The sequence below is a fragment of the Lissotriton helveticus genome, chromosome 4_1 (genome assembly GCF_964261635.1).
Source record: "Lissotriton helveticus chromosome 4_1, aLisHel1.1, whole genome shotgun sequence".
Classification (NCBI taxonomy): Eukaryota; Metazoa; Chordata; class Amphibia; order Caudata; family Salamandridae; genus Lissotriton; species Lissotriton helveticus.
In genome coordinates, this window is record NC_136063.1 from 1609497039 (window position 1) to 1609513050 (window position 16012).

The window sequence follows — 16012 nt, forward strand, 5'->3', positions numbered from 1 at the left end:
GGCCAAAAAGGTATATGTATGTATGTATGTATGTATGTATAAACCATTTTATAGCGCGCTCCGTTACTGGAGAGTATCCTGGCGCGGGAAGAAGAAAAGCAGACAGCAGAACATGGGAAAGAATCTTAGATTGCACTATTAAACAGATATGCTTTCAAATGTTTTTTGAAGGCAGCTACTGTAGGTGTGGAGCGCAGATGAAAAGGAAGAGCGTTCCAGGCGCGAGCCACAACCACCGAGATCGACTGGCCGCCAAGTCTGGCACGTTTAAAGCGGGGAAGGGACAGTTTAAACGAAGTGGAGGATCTCAGGGTGCGTGCAGGGGCATAGCTAGTAAATCTTTTCCTCAAATACTGGGGACCCTGATTATGGGTAGCACGAAACGCCAGAACCAGAGATTTAAACAAGATGCGCTGTGCAACAGGGAGCCAGTGGAGTGTGCGCATCTCAGCGCGAACGCTCTTCCATCTAGGGATATTAAATAATAGACGGACAGCCACGTTCTGGATAATTTGCAGGCGTTTTACCAAGTAAGAAGGGATACCACTGAACAATGCATTTGCATAGTCCAACCTTGCCAGTATGAGCGCTCGAGCAACAGACTCCCTGGCCTCTCTTGGGAGCAGGGGAAAAAATTTGCGGAGCATTTTTAAAGTAGCAAAACAGGTGCCAGTAAGTTTTTTAATGTGATGTTCGAATCTTAAATCCTCTGCGAACCAGATGCCAAGATTTTTGGCAGGTCTCCCCATCTCTTTCGGGCTGGGAATGTCAGGAGGCCATAAAGTGCTCATGAACGAGGGGGGAAAGGAACCATAAAAAAGCACTTCAGATTTGTCCTCGTTGCACTTCAACTGTGCCTTCGCCAGCCAGCAAAATACAGAGGACAAACACAAATGGACTATAGATGTGTCAAGGTTATCATCTGGCCAGGTGAACAGCAGTTGGGTATCATCTGCATACCCTATGATCTTAGCCCCGAACTGTTCCGCTAGATAAACCAGGGGGGTGATGTAAACATTGAACAGTAAGGGGCTAAGAGTTGATCCCTGCGGGACACCTGTAAGCAGAGGTTTGGGCTCGGAGGCATGGGGAGGCAACCAGACCTGCTGAGTCCTGTCAGAAAGGAAGGAGGACAGCCAGTCTAGCACAATCCCCCCAATGCCTATGTCAGCCAGCCGGCCAAGGAGAAGCTCATGAGGGACGGTATCGAACGCGGCAGAGAGGTCCAATAGGATTAGGACCGCTCTGCCACCAACGTCTAAGCAGTCCCGAATGGCCTCGCTCATCTCTAACAGGGCCGTCTCGGTGCTGTAAGCAGCCCTAAAGCCCGATTGAGCAGGGTGGAGGGCGTTAGAGGTTTCAACAAAGCTCTCTAATTGTTGAAATGCCACCTTCTCACAGATTTTCGTGAGTGCCGGTAAAAGGGAAATGGGTCGATAATTCCCAGGAGCCGTCCAGTCCAGTCCTGGTTTCGTCAGAAGCGGCAGAAGCTTAGCCTGCTTCCAAACAGGAGGAACCTCGCCCGTAGCCAGAGAGAGGTTCACTATCTGCGTGATCTCAGTGCAGACTATTTCTGCTACCTCCGAAAGCACCCGGGCTGGGCACGGATCGGCTGGAGAGCCAGATTTCAGGGACTGGAGTAGAGGGAGAGTAATATCCTCCGCAATTTGCTCAAAGTTCATGAACTGCTGTTCGGAACTAGGGCATAGGGAGGGACACAGGCCAGCTGTAAAGCAGTCGGCGGGAAGAGCCGCTGAGAGGTCTTGCTGGATCCTCGTTATTTTGGTAATAAAAAAAGAGGACAACTCCTCGCACCATTGCATCGAAGATGGGTGGGAGACGGCCTCAGCGACGGGTGCCACAAAGCTTTTAACAATAGCAAAGATCTCTCTGCTGTTATTGTCTGCCTTGGCGATGCGCCCAGCATAGTATTTCCCCTTAGCAACCTTAATGGCTGTATAATAATCTTTTTGGGCAAGCCGTAAAGTGGATTTAGCCTCAGGGCTATAATCACGTCTCCACGCACGTTCATGCTTTTTACACCCCAGTTTCAGTTCCCTCAATTCTGGGGAAAACCAAGGTTGGGAAGGGGAGCGTCTGGATCTGGTCAGCGTGGTCTGCTTAGTGGAGGCGGTAGCCGCCTGCTGTACCCACACATTAAATTCGCAGACCGCATCGACCAGAGGCAACTTAGATTTAGGGCGAGTTTTAACCAGAGCCTGTCTAAACGCAGGTAAATTGATCTTTTGAGAGTGACAAATAGGTGGCGTGGGACAAAGCTCCGCAATCTCCCACTTAAATCTGACCAGAGCATGGTCGGACCAGGTCGTTTTTTCAACAGCCACGGACTGGATGAAGAAATTAGAGCATACCAGATCAAGCAGATGGCCACCCGTATGCGTCGGGGCAGTCACCCATTGCTTGAGCTGAGCGAGCTCCAGGATTTCACCAAGCCTGTAGGCTTCAGGGGAGTCAGGAACATCCATGTGAATATTTAGGTCCCCGACCAATAGAAACTTAGGAAAACCTAGGGCCCTCGGGACTAAATATTCTTCTAGGGAGTCCAGAAAGTGGGTAGCCAGACCCGGGGGTCTGTAGATCAAAGATCCCCCTAAGGTAAAATGGGGAGAAGTTTTGATAGAAAAGTGGAGAATCTCACCCCCTACATCCGCAATCGGAGGCTCAGAAGCAAAGCTCCACTCTTCCTTGAAAACAACTGCTAATCCACCCCCTCTACCCAGGGGTCGGTCCACCCTAACGATCTTAAACCCCCTGGGGACAGCAAGTTCTACGCTAGGTGCGGAGGTGCTGGTCATCCATGTCTCCGTGAGGAACAGCACCTCCAGCTGGCCGTCCACCAGTAGTTCAAAGATCTCAGCGGCATGCCTAACCGCAGATCTAGCGTTGATCAGTCCCGCCCGAATGTTAGTAACAGAGGCGTTAGTAACAGAGCGGGGGAGGGGGGAGGGTTGGGGGAGAAAACCACAGGTGGGGCATTTGAGCATATCACAGTTCAAATCCGCACGTGTGCAAGGCACACTATTGGCTGGGGGAGCAAGTCTCCAGAGGTCATGGCGTGAGTACTTGCGTGTCTCTGATATGGCCATCCCCAGAGATCGCCGAGCAGAGTGGCTGGCCCTGGGCCCGTCCGAGGCACGAACGGGCACAGACGGGCCCTCCTTTGGCGCTCCTTCGGCGCGCAGACGGCGCGCCCGCTGCGCACGACCGCTGCGCGTCCTAGGAGGCATCCCCATTTAATGCACAAGCCCCTCCCCGAGCTGGAGCGCTAACTCCGTTCCAGTAGGGGTCCGGGACTCCCAAGATGGCGCCCGACCTGTCCCTCCACACAATCGGCACTGGCAAGCCGCGGTGGACCGGGGAGCAGGGGGACCAGCAAGCAACAGTTAGGTAAGTTTAAAAAACACACAAGTTATAGCAACACTACACAATTATCAAATCAATTGAGTGAGTGAAAACGAACTCGTTATTAAAAAGGATTAAAATGGTTAAGAGCGCCTGCTGCGCTAGTACTGTGCAGACAAGGAGGGCAGAAGAGATTCACTCGCAGTCTGCTCGCCTTAATTTTTCCAAGCGCTATCGCAAGGCGCTGCCACCACCTCGCTCATTATGTCTAATTGGTTCACCCACAATTAGCATAAGTTCACTTAACTTTAGGTTCAAAGTATATAGGGTGTTTGGACAAAATACTGGAAAAAAATTATGTGATGCAAAAATATTTTGTTGAGAATACCAGGATTCCAAGAATATCAAAGGTGAAAATATCATTTTAAGAGTTGTCTTTAATATTGTGGTAAAAATATCAATTTAGAAAATACGGTATTATGTACTATCATTTGTAAGTTCTAATTAGTGTGCAATTTATCGCTATGTGTTTGATTCTATATGTTTATACATTTTTTATTTTTGCATAAAAATAATTGATTTCAAATTCTTTTTAGCACCGGGGTATCAGGATTTTAGAGGATAGGTGAGGGCAGATTTTTAAAAAGTAGATATTTAAATGTAAATTTTATGTTAATTATATTATTGATATGCAAATTAACAGTTTATAATCTTTTGTATGTATTTTGTTACCTCAATCATTTTTATAAATTAGAATGTATAAGTAAATAATATATATATTTATTATTTTTTTATTTGAAATATTAAAATAATATTTAAATTACAATTTTTCAAAATAATAAAAAACATATACAAATGAAATGCAAAAAGTAACATAATTGGATTTTTTAAAATGAAAATTTAACATTTTATCATTTTTGTGAACAAAAATCGCAATTAAAATATATTTTTAAAATATAGAAAATGTATTTGCTAACATTTAGGAATTGTACTTTAAAATATATTAATTATTAATAGTGATAAAAATGTATTTTGTATTGTAATGTTGAAACATGAATATAAAGGGTTTGTAGTTTTGGTTAGTGTGTTTTTAAATTATTTATTTATTATATAGATCAAAAATGTGTGTGTGAGAATGGAGTATTGATTGTGAAGCAGCGGTCAAAGTGCATTAAAAAGATATGGGAACTGGGATGCTACACACAATGGCGGCAGGGGTGGCAGTGAGTGTGGGAGTGAGGTCAAAGGTGTGGCTAAAATAACACAATATTCTGTACTTTTTTGACCTCTCACCTTCAAGTAGCTACATATACAATAGTGTGAAGTCTAAAGGACAAATACATTTACAAAAATGTATGTTACTCAGTGAGAAATGCACTATAGTACATTATGAAACTTCTATTAGTAAACGCACTGCACTGCAGAGGTCTGGGTGTAATCAGAGAGCTACAGAATTAAATCTTGGTTAATGTTGTGGAGAATAATGACTTGTGTATTTTAGTGCTACGAGGTCTCAACCTGTGGAAAAGAGCACTCAGAATACGTAAGTCATTATTTTAAACTTGCATCGCACACAGCATAACATAGACTGATACAAAATGTGCAAAAGTGTTTAAGATAAAATGGTGCTTCCAAAATACAGATTTTAGACTGCCCATATTGTTTATTTAACTGTCCTTTAGAAGCAAGCACTTCACAGCTCAGTTGGTAACTCTCTTGTGCTACCATTCAATAAGAGGAAATCTTTGTCATCACAAAGATTCAAATGATTCCATCAATTAAAGCCACTACCGTCTCCCAGGCATTCTTTAAATTTGCAGATTAACCAGTTGCGCACACAGGCTTGTTTTTCGTTTAGCTGTCTGTCCTCATCTTTGCTTAAGCATCTAAACTATCGGAATTAACCATCCTGAGATGGATGTCTTTTCAAAATAAGTAGGTGAGCCCTTTTTTGATAATCTAAATAATTATGGGCACGTGGCGCCCGTCTGATCCCGTCCATTTCAACATCTGGTCTGTAGCATCTTGCATAGAATGTTTTAGATTGCAGTGGAAATAGTAAGTAAATTTCACCTCTTTAGTTTCTATTACCTTCCCCCAATAGGGTTAGCTTGGCGTGGGAATAGTAAATGCCACTCCTTTGGTGGCCAGCACCTTCCCCAAATTGGTATAGATTGGAGTGTGAATAGTAAAAGTCACCACTTTTTAGTCCAACCCCTTCCCCAACCCCTTCCCCAACGTTGTGTAGATTGGAGTGGGAATAGTAAGTGTCACCCATTTGGTGTCCAACACCTTTTTCCAAATTATGTGTGAAATAATTTGTTTAAATTAAAGTTGCATGTAGTAGAAATAGTTTATTATTTGGTTAGTATTGTTGTTATATTTTTGTAGAATAAAGACGTGACACATTTCTCGAATTTCTTTTCAGTTTTTATAGTATATTTAAAGTATTGTTTTACTTTTTTAAACATATATATTTTAACGTAAATACTAAGGGGGTTATTAGGATGGCGGGCGGACTTTTTCCTCCCCCATTGTAAGATGGCTGGCGGTGTCTAACACACACCGCCACCATATTAAACTCTTTTCCGCCCGGTCGACTTGTTAACCGGGCAGAAAAGTGGCAGACGGTCTTTCCGTCTGCTGCGGTCCCCTCGCCATAGTAATATGGCATGGGGAAATGGGTGGCATGCGGGACGGATCTTGGGAGGATCGCCACCGCCATGTAGACGGTGGCGATCCGCCCATGATCCTAATGGGTCCCTAAACATTTATCTATTGATAAATAAATAAAACATTTGCAAATAATTATTATTATTATTTAAAACATGTAAATCATATTTAAATAGTATTGAATGTTGTACATTTTCCACTTGTTTTACTGTTTTCCTTAACATTTCTGGAATTATTTTACATACATATTTTCAATATCATTTTATCATAATTTCAGTATATATTGAATCATTTTATATATTGTATACTGTTATTAAATTTATAATAATTTCTTTTTTTGTATTTCTGCACTACATTTGTTGCATGTTTTACACGCATAATAATTTTGCATTTTTTTTAAAAAATGTATTCAATATTGTTAAATTACATCACATTAATTTCTATGAAGAGATAGACTTATTTTTTCCTTTCATTTAGTTGCTATTTTTTTTACTGCTACCTTCTATTTTGTAGTCTTTTTGTGTCATTTGTCGGTATGCTGCTGATATTCATCGGAACAGGTAAGAACTTATTTTAGGTGTTCTTAAGGGGTTTGAGGGTAGACGGGGTATATGGGAAGAGATCTAGAGGTTTGTTATAGTGGCTCTCTGTAGATTTATTTGTATTATTATTGTTATAGTGGCTCTCTGTAGATTTATTTGTATTAATTATAATGTTTTTCACTAGTTAGTAATTTTGGGTTTTGGTACACAGTTTTCGGTCTTTATTACGAGTTTGGCGTCCAAATGGGCTGCCGAACCTTTAGTGGTGGTCCACCAGACTAGCGGTCTACCTGCCACATTAGGAATGTGGCGCTTGGACCACCACAGGACTGCTGCTTCCACCAGGGACCCAGGATCCCTGGTCATGGCGCAGTGGTCCAAGGCTATTAACATGCTGGCTGTGCTGCAGCAGCACTGCCAAGTATATTAGGAGTTTCCCCATGCCACACTTTTCATGGTGGTACAACCACAATGAAAAGTGTGGTGTGAGTAAACAAAAGGGGCCTTACAGGGTCCCCTGTTGCCTCTGTGCCATGGGGTGCATGATTGGGTCACATGTTGTGCCCTCCATTGTGCATGCTCCCCCAGTTCATCGACTTAACACTCTGTCCTGGGGAAACTGCCTCTGGTGCTTTCACTGTGGTGACACCTCAGTGGGATTGCCAAAGAACCGCCTACCAGAGAAAAATTAAGTCACACTCTGGAGGGTGATCTTTAATGGCTTTCGCAGTGTTGGAGCAAGGCGGCAGTGTGGCAGCCCCACTCCAAGACTGCCAAAGTCATAATAAAGCCCTTAGTAATATATCTTTATGTTACGTTGTGTCATGTTACATTGTGTTATATTAATTCATTTATGATGATTAAGTGTGATGTAAATGTATTTTGGGGAATGTAATGTGTTTGTTGGAGGGTTTTCTATTTTTTTTATAAACAAATATTTTTTACATTGCTTTCCCTATTTTTGGGTTTTCAGGAGTATATTTTTTAAAAACACCTATTCTGTGTTTTATGGTTCCTAAGACTGCCTATTGGATTTGTTTTATTTTTGCATTTTTGGGGGCATTTTGGACAATATTTTCTGTTTTTTTTATGAATAGTTTTGTGAATAAAGATTTATTTTATTTCTTTGGACTGGAAAATGTTACATTTTACTTTTTGTCTAAATATCCTATGATTGTTATTTGGAAATTTGTGGGAGGGGGGTTGTATTTATTTTACGTCATGCTTAGAGTTTTTTCTGTGAGCTTTTTGGTTGTTGAGATTTACATTTTCCATGTAAATAATTTATATTTTATTTTATTATTTCAGTCTTGTTTGGAGTTTTATTTAATATTTAACCTGATGCAATAAAATAGTATGATTATTATTTATATAAAAAATTATTTGGCAATTTGTTTTAGATTATGTAACAGGTTTTTTTTTTTTACTTTTGTAGGTTACTATTTATTTTATGAAATGCTTTTGGCTATTACTTCCAAGATTGCTCCATTTGTAGTTGTTTGTGGCTTTTTGTAATGTGTATATACATTTATAGAGTGTAGGTTGGGTTCTGCCTAGTGTGGAATGGAAGGCACTGTGCCATCCATCCTCTGCATTGTTTATTTTGGCTTCCGTTGCCAAAGGTGCTGTCATAGACATTTCATCATTTTATTTGGAGTTTGGATTGGCATATGTGTCCAGAGTGATGCAGTCTTCCAACCCAAGTGTCTTTGAATTAATCCATAAAGGGGCTTAGTTTGTCTTCATTTTGCTGTTCGATAGAGCTTTTCATTAGTAAATTGTATTGGTTAGCTACCTCTGCATATTTTAAAGGAAAAATGGCTATTTGTAGAATATTCTACACATAGGAGCATATTAGGATGGCGGGCGGACCTGAGTCCACCTGCTTTCCCCGCAGTGTTGGGACCAGCCGCCAGACATGCGGCGGTCCCGCACCGTGAATTAGGATGGGTGGTGGCATACAGCAGCACCCTCCGCAATATCAAAATTGCATGCCTGGCATTTCACTGCATCAGATGGCAGGCACCACAAGGTGTCTGCCACTTGGTGCAGCGAAATGTAGGGGGTACCATAGGTACCCCCAAGTGCACCCCCATACCCCCAACCAGCCCGGGGGCCTGAAACACCCCCCAAAGCCAATCCCTGCCAGTCTTTCCATGGCAGCATCGCCACCATGGAAAGGCCTTTAACAATCAACATCCTTATATGGTCCGCCACCATATTAGAACCCCTGCTCTGCCCAGCAGGCAATCGTAAAGATTACCTGCCAATGGAAAAACGGCAGACGGACTTTCCATCCGCCAAGATACCCAACGCCATAGTAATATGGCGGGGTATTTCACGTTACGATGGTGTAACAGTTGCCACCGCCGGCTCAGCGGTGGCGATCGTTAGGCCATCGTAATGAGCCTTTTATTTCAGATTGATGAAGTTGTCTCCATATTTGTTGAGTAATATGATAATAACAGCACTGTATGGCTTTGTGGGGGTCCATTTTTAAATTGGTTTGAATCATGGCGTGCTGAAAGTCAATGAATATTTTTTGTGAGTACATGTGTAATGTGGTTTATGCATTTGAAGTAAGTGCTGTTTTGTTTATATGGTAGTAGGGCATATATAAAAGGGATATTTGTGTTTTGATATTCACTATGTAAGGGTAAGAGGTGTGGCGCAGTCGCCAGGGTGACTGGCTCCGGAACCCTGGGGCTCATGGTTCGATCCCTGGCACCAGTGGCAGATCAGCCCAGCACCATGGGCCATATGTATGAAGGCAATTTTGCGATCACAAACACCGAAGTTTGCAGAATTTCGGCATTTGCGATCACAAATCAGCAGTGTCTAATATATGACACAAAATAGGGAATTGCAAATTTTGCGATTCCCTATTTTGCGATTGCATTTAAGGAATGGCAAATTGCAATTCCTTAACTGCAATGTAGGATGCCCAGAAAAAGTGCAATTTGGACTTAAGGAATTGCAAATTATCAACAACTTCAAATTGGTGGCAATTTTCGATTTCTTTGAAAAATGCAATTTTTTAAAATGTTCAAAGTGCTTTGTGACTCACATACATGCCCTTCAGGGCATGTATGTGCACCACATCAGCACCCATGCTCTTTTCAGGGGTGCAACAGGGTATTCTTTTGACACCCTTGAAATTGCATTTGCAATTTGCGATTCTCTAATTGGGAATCGCAAATTGAGAATGTCTTCCCATTCATTCCTATGGGCATCTAGGTCCATAGGAATGAATGGGGAGGTATTCCTAAATTGCGAATCGCAATTTGTGATTCGCAATTAAGGAATATGTAGGATTTGCAAAATGTATTGCAAATCCTACATACATGCATTTTGCGATCCTCAAATAGCGATTCGCAAAAAACGGCAAATGGACATTTTCATACATATGGCCCCATTTGACTCTGATCAATAGCTCGCTTAATCTTCCCGACGGCCCCCAGCACCTTGACACCTTTGGGTAGTTGTTTGCGCTTTACAAATACCGGACATTTACATTTATCTGAGTGAATGGTTTGGGACACATTTTGAAGGTCCCATCCTTCATCCAGGTGTTGAAAATGGCTTAGTTTTAGTACATTTTCTGCTGTATGGAATATTAGGATTTGTTTATCAATGTTTAGATTGTCAGATAAAAATTTAGGTTCCTCATAATTGTAATTCAGGTATTTTTATGTTTTGGTATATTCTAGATACGAAAGGAGTATCTCTGGTGACTTTTTTTAGTTTGTGCAATTAAGTGTTTTAAACTGGGTATAAGTGGTAGTTTGCCTGTGATGTGTACGTCTTTAGGAAGTATCTCTTTTAGGATGTTCGTTGTGGTTCCCCAGTGATAGTGCTTGCCTCCCTTACTTCTTGCAATACCTGCCTTAAATGTATTTCTGTCACATTTAGGGGGTGTTCTATTCTTTTATATGCATTACAACATTATCTTTTGTGTTGGTATGTGTAGCCCATGTGACTTAGGGCCTGATTACGAGTTTGGCTTTGCAGCACCATGTGTGCCCTATCGCCTCCCTGCTAAACTTGTCGTCTGGCTACCTGCCAGACTATGAGTGTTTCTCGTGTCCGGTGGGCTCTGTTTCACAATCGCACAGTGGTGCCTCAGAAAATGGGCACCGCAGTGGGAACACCAAAAACAGTTCCTGCACAGCATGGACTGTAAAGTTCATGCCATGCAGAAACTGCGGTGCATGCATACAGGACATCCCATGGCTCAGAGTCAACAGGGCAGGGCCCCCTTTGTTTCCTCTTTCCCAGTTTTCATGGAGGGGGAAACACCATGAAAACCGTGATGGTGAGGAAACTCATAATATGCTTGACCCGGGCGGCGCAGCCCTGCCAAACATATTATGGCCTCAAAACTGCTGCACCACTGCCAGGGATCTCTGACCCCTGGCGGTGGCCGTGGACACAGGGCAGCCTGACCTGGCCATAATAGGGTGGTCGGATGACTGCGACCGCCGTGCCCCACTGAGTCTAGCAGTCAATGGACGGCCAGACTCATTATTGAGCCCCATGTAACTGCTTTCTTTTCTGCAATGTTTTATGTTTGTCTCTCTCTATCAATAAGGTCTCTTTTAAAACGCGAATACTCACCAGTGCCAGGTCTTGAGGTCCTTTCTGGGTTAAGGTAGTGGCGGTGATTGCCTGAGCTGCAGAGGCAGGTAGTTCCACGTCTTTGCAGTGAGGTAGGAGAAGGAACCTTTAGCCATGTTCTTGCCGATCTGTGGGATGGTAACCAGGGCCAGGTTGCTAGAGAGTGTAGAAGGAGAGGTGGTGGTTGAGCTATGCAGGTCCAGCATTGTGGAGCGCTTTGTAGGCATGCAATAGGAGCTTGAAGGTGATTCTTTTGTTGGCAGTGGAGGTCTCTCAGGTGACCGGTGATGTGACTGCAGCAGGGGATGTTCAAAATGAGTCTGGCTGAGGCATTCTGGATGTTCTGCAGTTTCTTTAGGAGTTTTTGGGTGGTGCCGGCATATAGTGTGTTATCGTAGTCGAGTCTGCGGCTGATGAGCGCATGGGTGACCATTTTCCTGATCTCGGTGGGGAAACGCTTGAAGATCTTCTCAAGCAGGTGGAGCAATTGAAAGCAGAAGGACGAGATGGTGTTTATTTTTTTGGTTCATTGAAGGCGAGTAATCTAGGATGATGCTGAGGTTTCGCGCAGGGTCAGTGGGTGTGGGCGGGTTCCGAGCACTGCAGGCCACCAGGAGTTGTCCCAGGTGGAGGGGTGGAGCCGAGGATGAGGACTTCGGTATTATCTGAGTTGGGCTTGAGGCAGCTCTCCTTCATCCAGGTGGTGACCTTCTTCATCTCATTGTGGAAATTGCTCTTGGCTGCTCTGGGCTCCTCTGTGAGGAAAAGAATCAGCTAGGTGTCATTGATGTAGCAAACAATGTTGAGTCTGTGACTTGTGATGATGGCTGCTAGCGGGCCATGTAGATGTGGAGGAGGATGGGGCTCAGAGAGGAGTTCTGTGGCACTCTGCAGCTGATCTCTGTGGGTTCACTGCAGCTATCTACAGCCAGGGCATCCCACTAAAAGCTAGGGATCTTAATTTGGGGGGTTGGCCATTGTGTGAACAGGCAGATCCCCCTCTGAAGGCATATGTTTGGTTTTTTTTAAATTATGTTTTTCCCTGTCATATGCTCTTGGCTCCGTCACACGAGTGAGGTATAATTTTTATCGGGAGACCTGGGGCAACAATGGTGGTAGAAGTTTGTGCCGACCCAGTGATCCCACAACATTCTCACACAGAAATCTGAGGCAATTGTGATTGACTTTTCGCTAGAGGTTTCTGAACATTTGTCTCTGCCCTTCGCTACAGGAGTACAGGAGTAGCGCTTCAAGCCCCCTGCTTTCTTCTGGACCCTTGAGGAGAGAATATCATCTTTCTGGCCGCAGAGGAGGCGAGAGGCGCGGCGACCGGGACTGCGAGGACCAGCATTCCTGAAATCACCAACAGCTGGTTCCTCTTCCCAGCCGAGCCGGGCCCCCTCCCAGTGCCACGCCTCCTCCCTGAGTGCTATTTACCTCTCGCGGCCCCCGCTCCGCAGGAACAGCTCGTTAGAGGTTTCTGAACATTTGTCTCTGCCCTTTGCTACAGGAGTAGCGCTTCAAGCCCCCTGCTTTCTTCTGGACCCTTGAGGAGAGAATATCATCTTTCTGGCCACAGAGGAGGCGAGAGGCGCGACGACCGGGAATGCGAGGACCAGCATTCCTGAAATCACCAACAGCTGGTTCCTCTTCCCGGCCGAGCCGTGCCCCCTCCCAGTGCCACGCCTCCTCCCTGAGTGCTATTTACCTCTCGCGGCCCCCGCTCCGCGGGAGCCGCTCGCTAGAGGTTTCTGAACATTTGTCTCTGCCCTTCGCTACAGGAGTAGCGCTTCAAGCCCTCTGCTTTCTTCTGGACCCTTGAGGAGAGAATATCATCTTTCTGGCCGCAGAGGAGGCGAGAGGCGCGGCGACCGGGACTGCGAGGACCAGCATTCCTGAAATCACCAACAGCTGGTTCCTCTTCCCGGCCGAGCCGCGCCCCCTCCCAGTGCCACGCCTCCTCCCTGAGTGCTATTTACCTCTCGCGGCCCCCGCTCCGCGGGGGCCGCTCGCTAGAGGTTTCTGAACATTTGTCTCTGCCCTTCGCTACAGGAGTAGCGCTTCAAGCCCCCTGCTTTCTTCTGGACCCTTGAGGAGAGAATATCATCTTTCTGGCCGCAGAGGAGGTGAGAGGCGCGGCGACCAGGACTGCGAGGACCAGCATTCCTGAAATCACCAACAGCTGGTTCCTCTTCCCGGCCGAGCCGCGCCCCCTCCCAGTGCCACACCCCCTCCTAAATATAAGCAGGTCCGGCAACGCGCATCGCCCGTTTTAGCCCGTTCTAGATTGTGAAAGGCTGGGCTGGGCCACTTCCCTTGGCCTGTGTATTCGGTAAGGCGATCTCCAGCACACACTAGCGTATTATTCCTACTCTGATAACTGACTTTCATTCACAAGATTATCAGCTCGAACAAAAACTACCATTTAACCCTTTAATCACTATGACCAGGGGGAGTAGAAGCAAGACTGCTATGGCAAATGCCCTGGTTACTGGGTCAATTGATCAATTTATTTTCAGAACAAACGATACTATCAACCTAAGTATATCCTTACTTGAACGAAGGGTATCGCACGAACTTGCAGCAGCAAGAAGGTCATCTTTGGGCCCTTTAGCCTCCGCCCAAACTCCATTAAAACCCCCCCTAGCCACTCCTAAGACCACATTATTACCACAACCTCAGCCAAACGTCCAGGTAGATATCCACTCAATACCGAAATCTATCGACCTTTCTGTTTCTAATCTCACCTCTGATAACGAATCCGTTTGCGATCTGGAAAACACCCCTGACTTACAATTATTGCATTCTCAGGATCTGGCCACCCAAATCCAGCAAATCTGAGAAATAGAGGGCGCTGTCCCAAAGCAAGGTAAAGATAAGATTATAGTAAATCTTATACCATCCAAAGCTGTAATAACCTGCACTGACAGACCACTTCTTCCAAAACCATCTGAACCCCCAAATGATACTAATACTCAATCCATTATCCTAACAGACCCATCTGTAAATTTACCCATCCCGACTACAGGAGGGAAAGTTCGCAGCCTAAGTAGCGAAAATAATCAACTGTTGGCTAGTTTTAGGGAAATACTTAAGCACCATCTCCAACCCCTCGGACGTAGCATAATGATCATTGAAAAGCAGTTAGCTAAATTAACACAAAAACCTTTAATTCCACCAAGAGAGGGGCAACAAATTCCAGGGATTACTACTACTAATATTACCCCTTTAGCTACCGGTAACCAAGGGGTTCATAAAACCTATGGAACTAACGTGCCAAAACCACCAACATCTCACGTCATTCAAACAATCCCTAAGAAACAACAAACCTCTGCTCCCTTAACTCTGAGAGAGGTGGCTGTGAACAAGGATAAGACTGAGTGTATTACTACTCCCACTCAGCCTACCCCCCCCAACCCTGCCCTACTCACCTACCTCCCGTAAAGGATGCTCTTCCTGCAACACAGGCGCCGATCCCACCATCAGTTCCACAGCATCCTTTGCCAAACATATTTGGTGATGGGAAAAAGGGGCGTAGGCAAAGACGCCCGTTCCACCTTCCGCGCGAAGCATCCCCCTATACTGTTATTCTTACGGGTGTCCCTGAGCTTCCGGATTCTGCCAAAGAACCATCTTGGTCCCTACAAAATAAGGTTTTACAGTGGCTTAACATTAACAGACCAACACAATCTGCTTACACCAGCAGAATTTCCACTGCTCGCAGAGTCCCGTGGGTAGGGCCAGAACTAAAAACCATCCAGGGAGATTGTATAGTAGTGAACTGCGAAGATCCAGCCACAGTAGACCATATTTGTTCCTGGCCAACACTAGCTAAGAGTGGAGGGATAGACGCTTATCGTCTCTCCTTTTTCTATCCCCCAACATATAATAACCAGTACATGATGACGCAAAAACGGGGAACAAACTTTAGAGAGGGCTTGGACCTTTGAGGAACCATGGCGTTCCCACAGAAATACCAACAGAGAGTGGGAAACGCGGAATTGGCCTCCAACCAGAGAACAAGTCCCCATGCCAGGATGGCGAGGTATACCTTCAAGAAACAGATTTGATTGTCTGGAAATGGTTGATTGACCACTAGCCAGTCCATATACCATCAACCAGGTAGAGAGGATCATATCACCATCTGAAGGTCTAGAGATACCTTGTGAGAGCTTTTTTGATAGCCCATCAATAAATCCTAACCCCACTATCACCTCTTGCACTAGCAGTCAAACCCCTCCTTCCCACTGTTCCCCCTATATCTTAACACAAATAGCAGAAGACGAACCTATAATTCTCTCTGATCCGCTACCTAGTATTTTGTAAACAAATGACACGGGTAAAACACATTTTTTTGTTCCAGACCATCTTCTAACATGTAACAATTCTACAGCAAAGAACTTACAACTATCCTTTCTATTCTGGAATATCGCAGGACTCCGTTCCAAAATAAACTCTCAATCATGGGTGGACAAAATCACAGAGAACCATGTAATCTGCTTCCAAGAGACCTGGTCAACTGCCCCTGTCCATTTGGCGGGCTACAAAACCTTTACCATCTTAGCTACCCAGGGTATGTTCAGCGGACCTAAGGGAGGATTAGTGATCTATGTAACAAATACTCTTCCTCTGACAACAATCACAACTCTAAAAGAGGACGCCTCCTATCAAATTTTATGAATCTCTCTTAACAACAGTTTTGTTTATCTTTTGGTTAACTTGTATAACAATCCTTCGCAATTAGACTGTCCACGGATGGTTAACGAAATCAGCACTCTCCTAAAGCTCCAACTGAACAAGTCAACATCTCATAATGT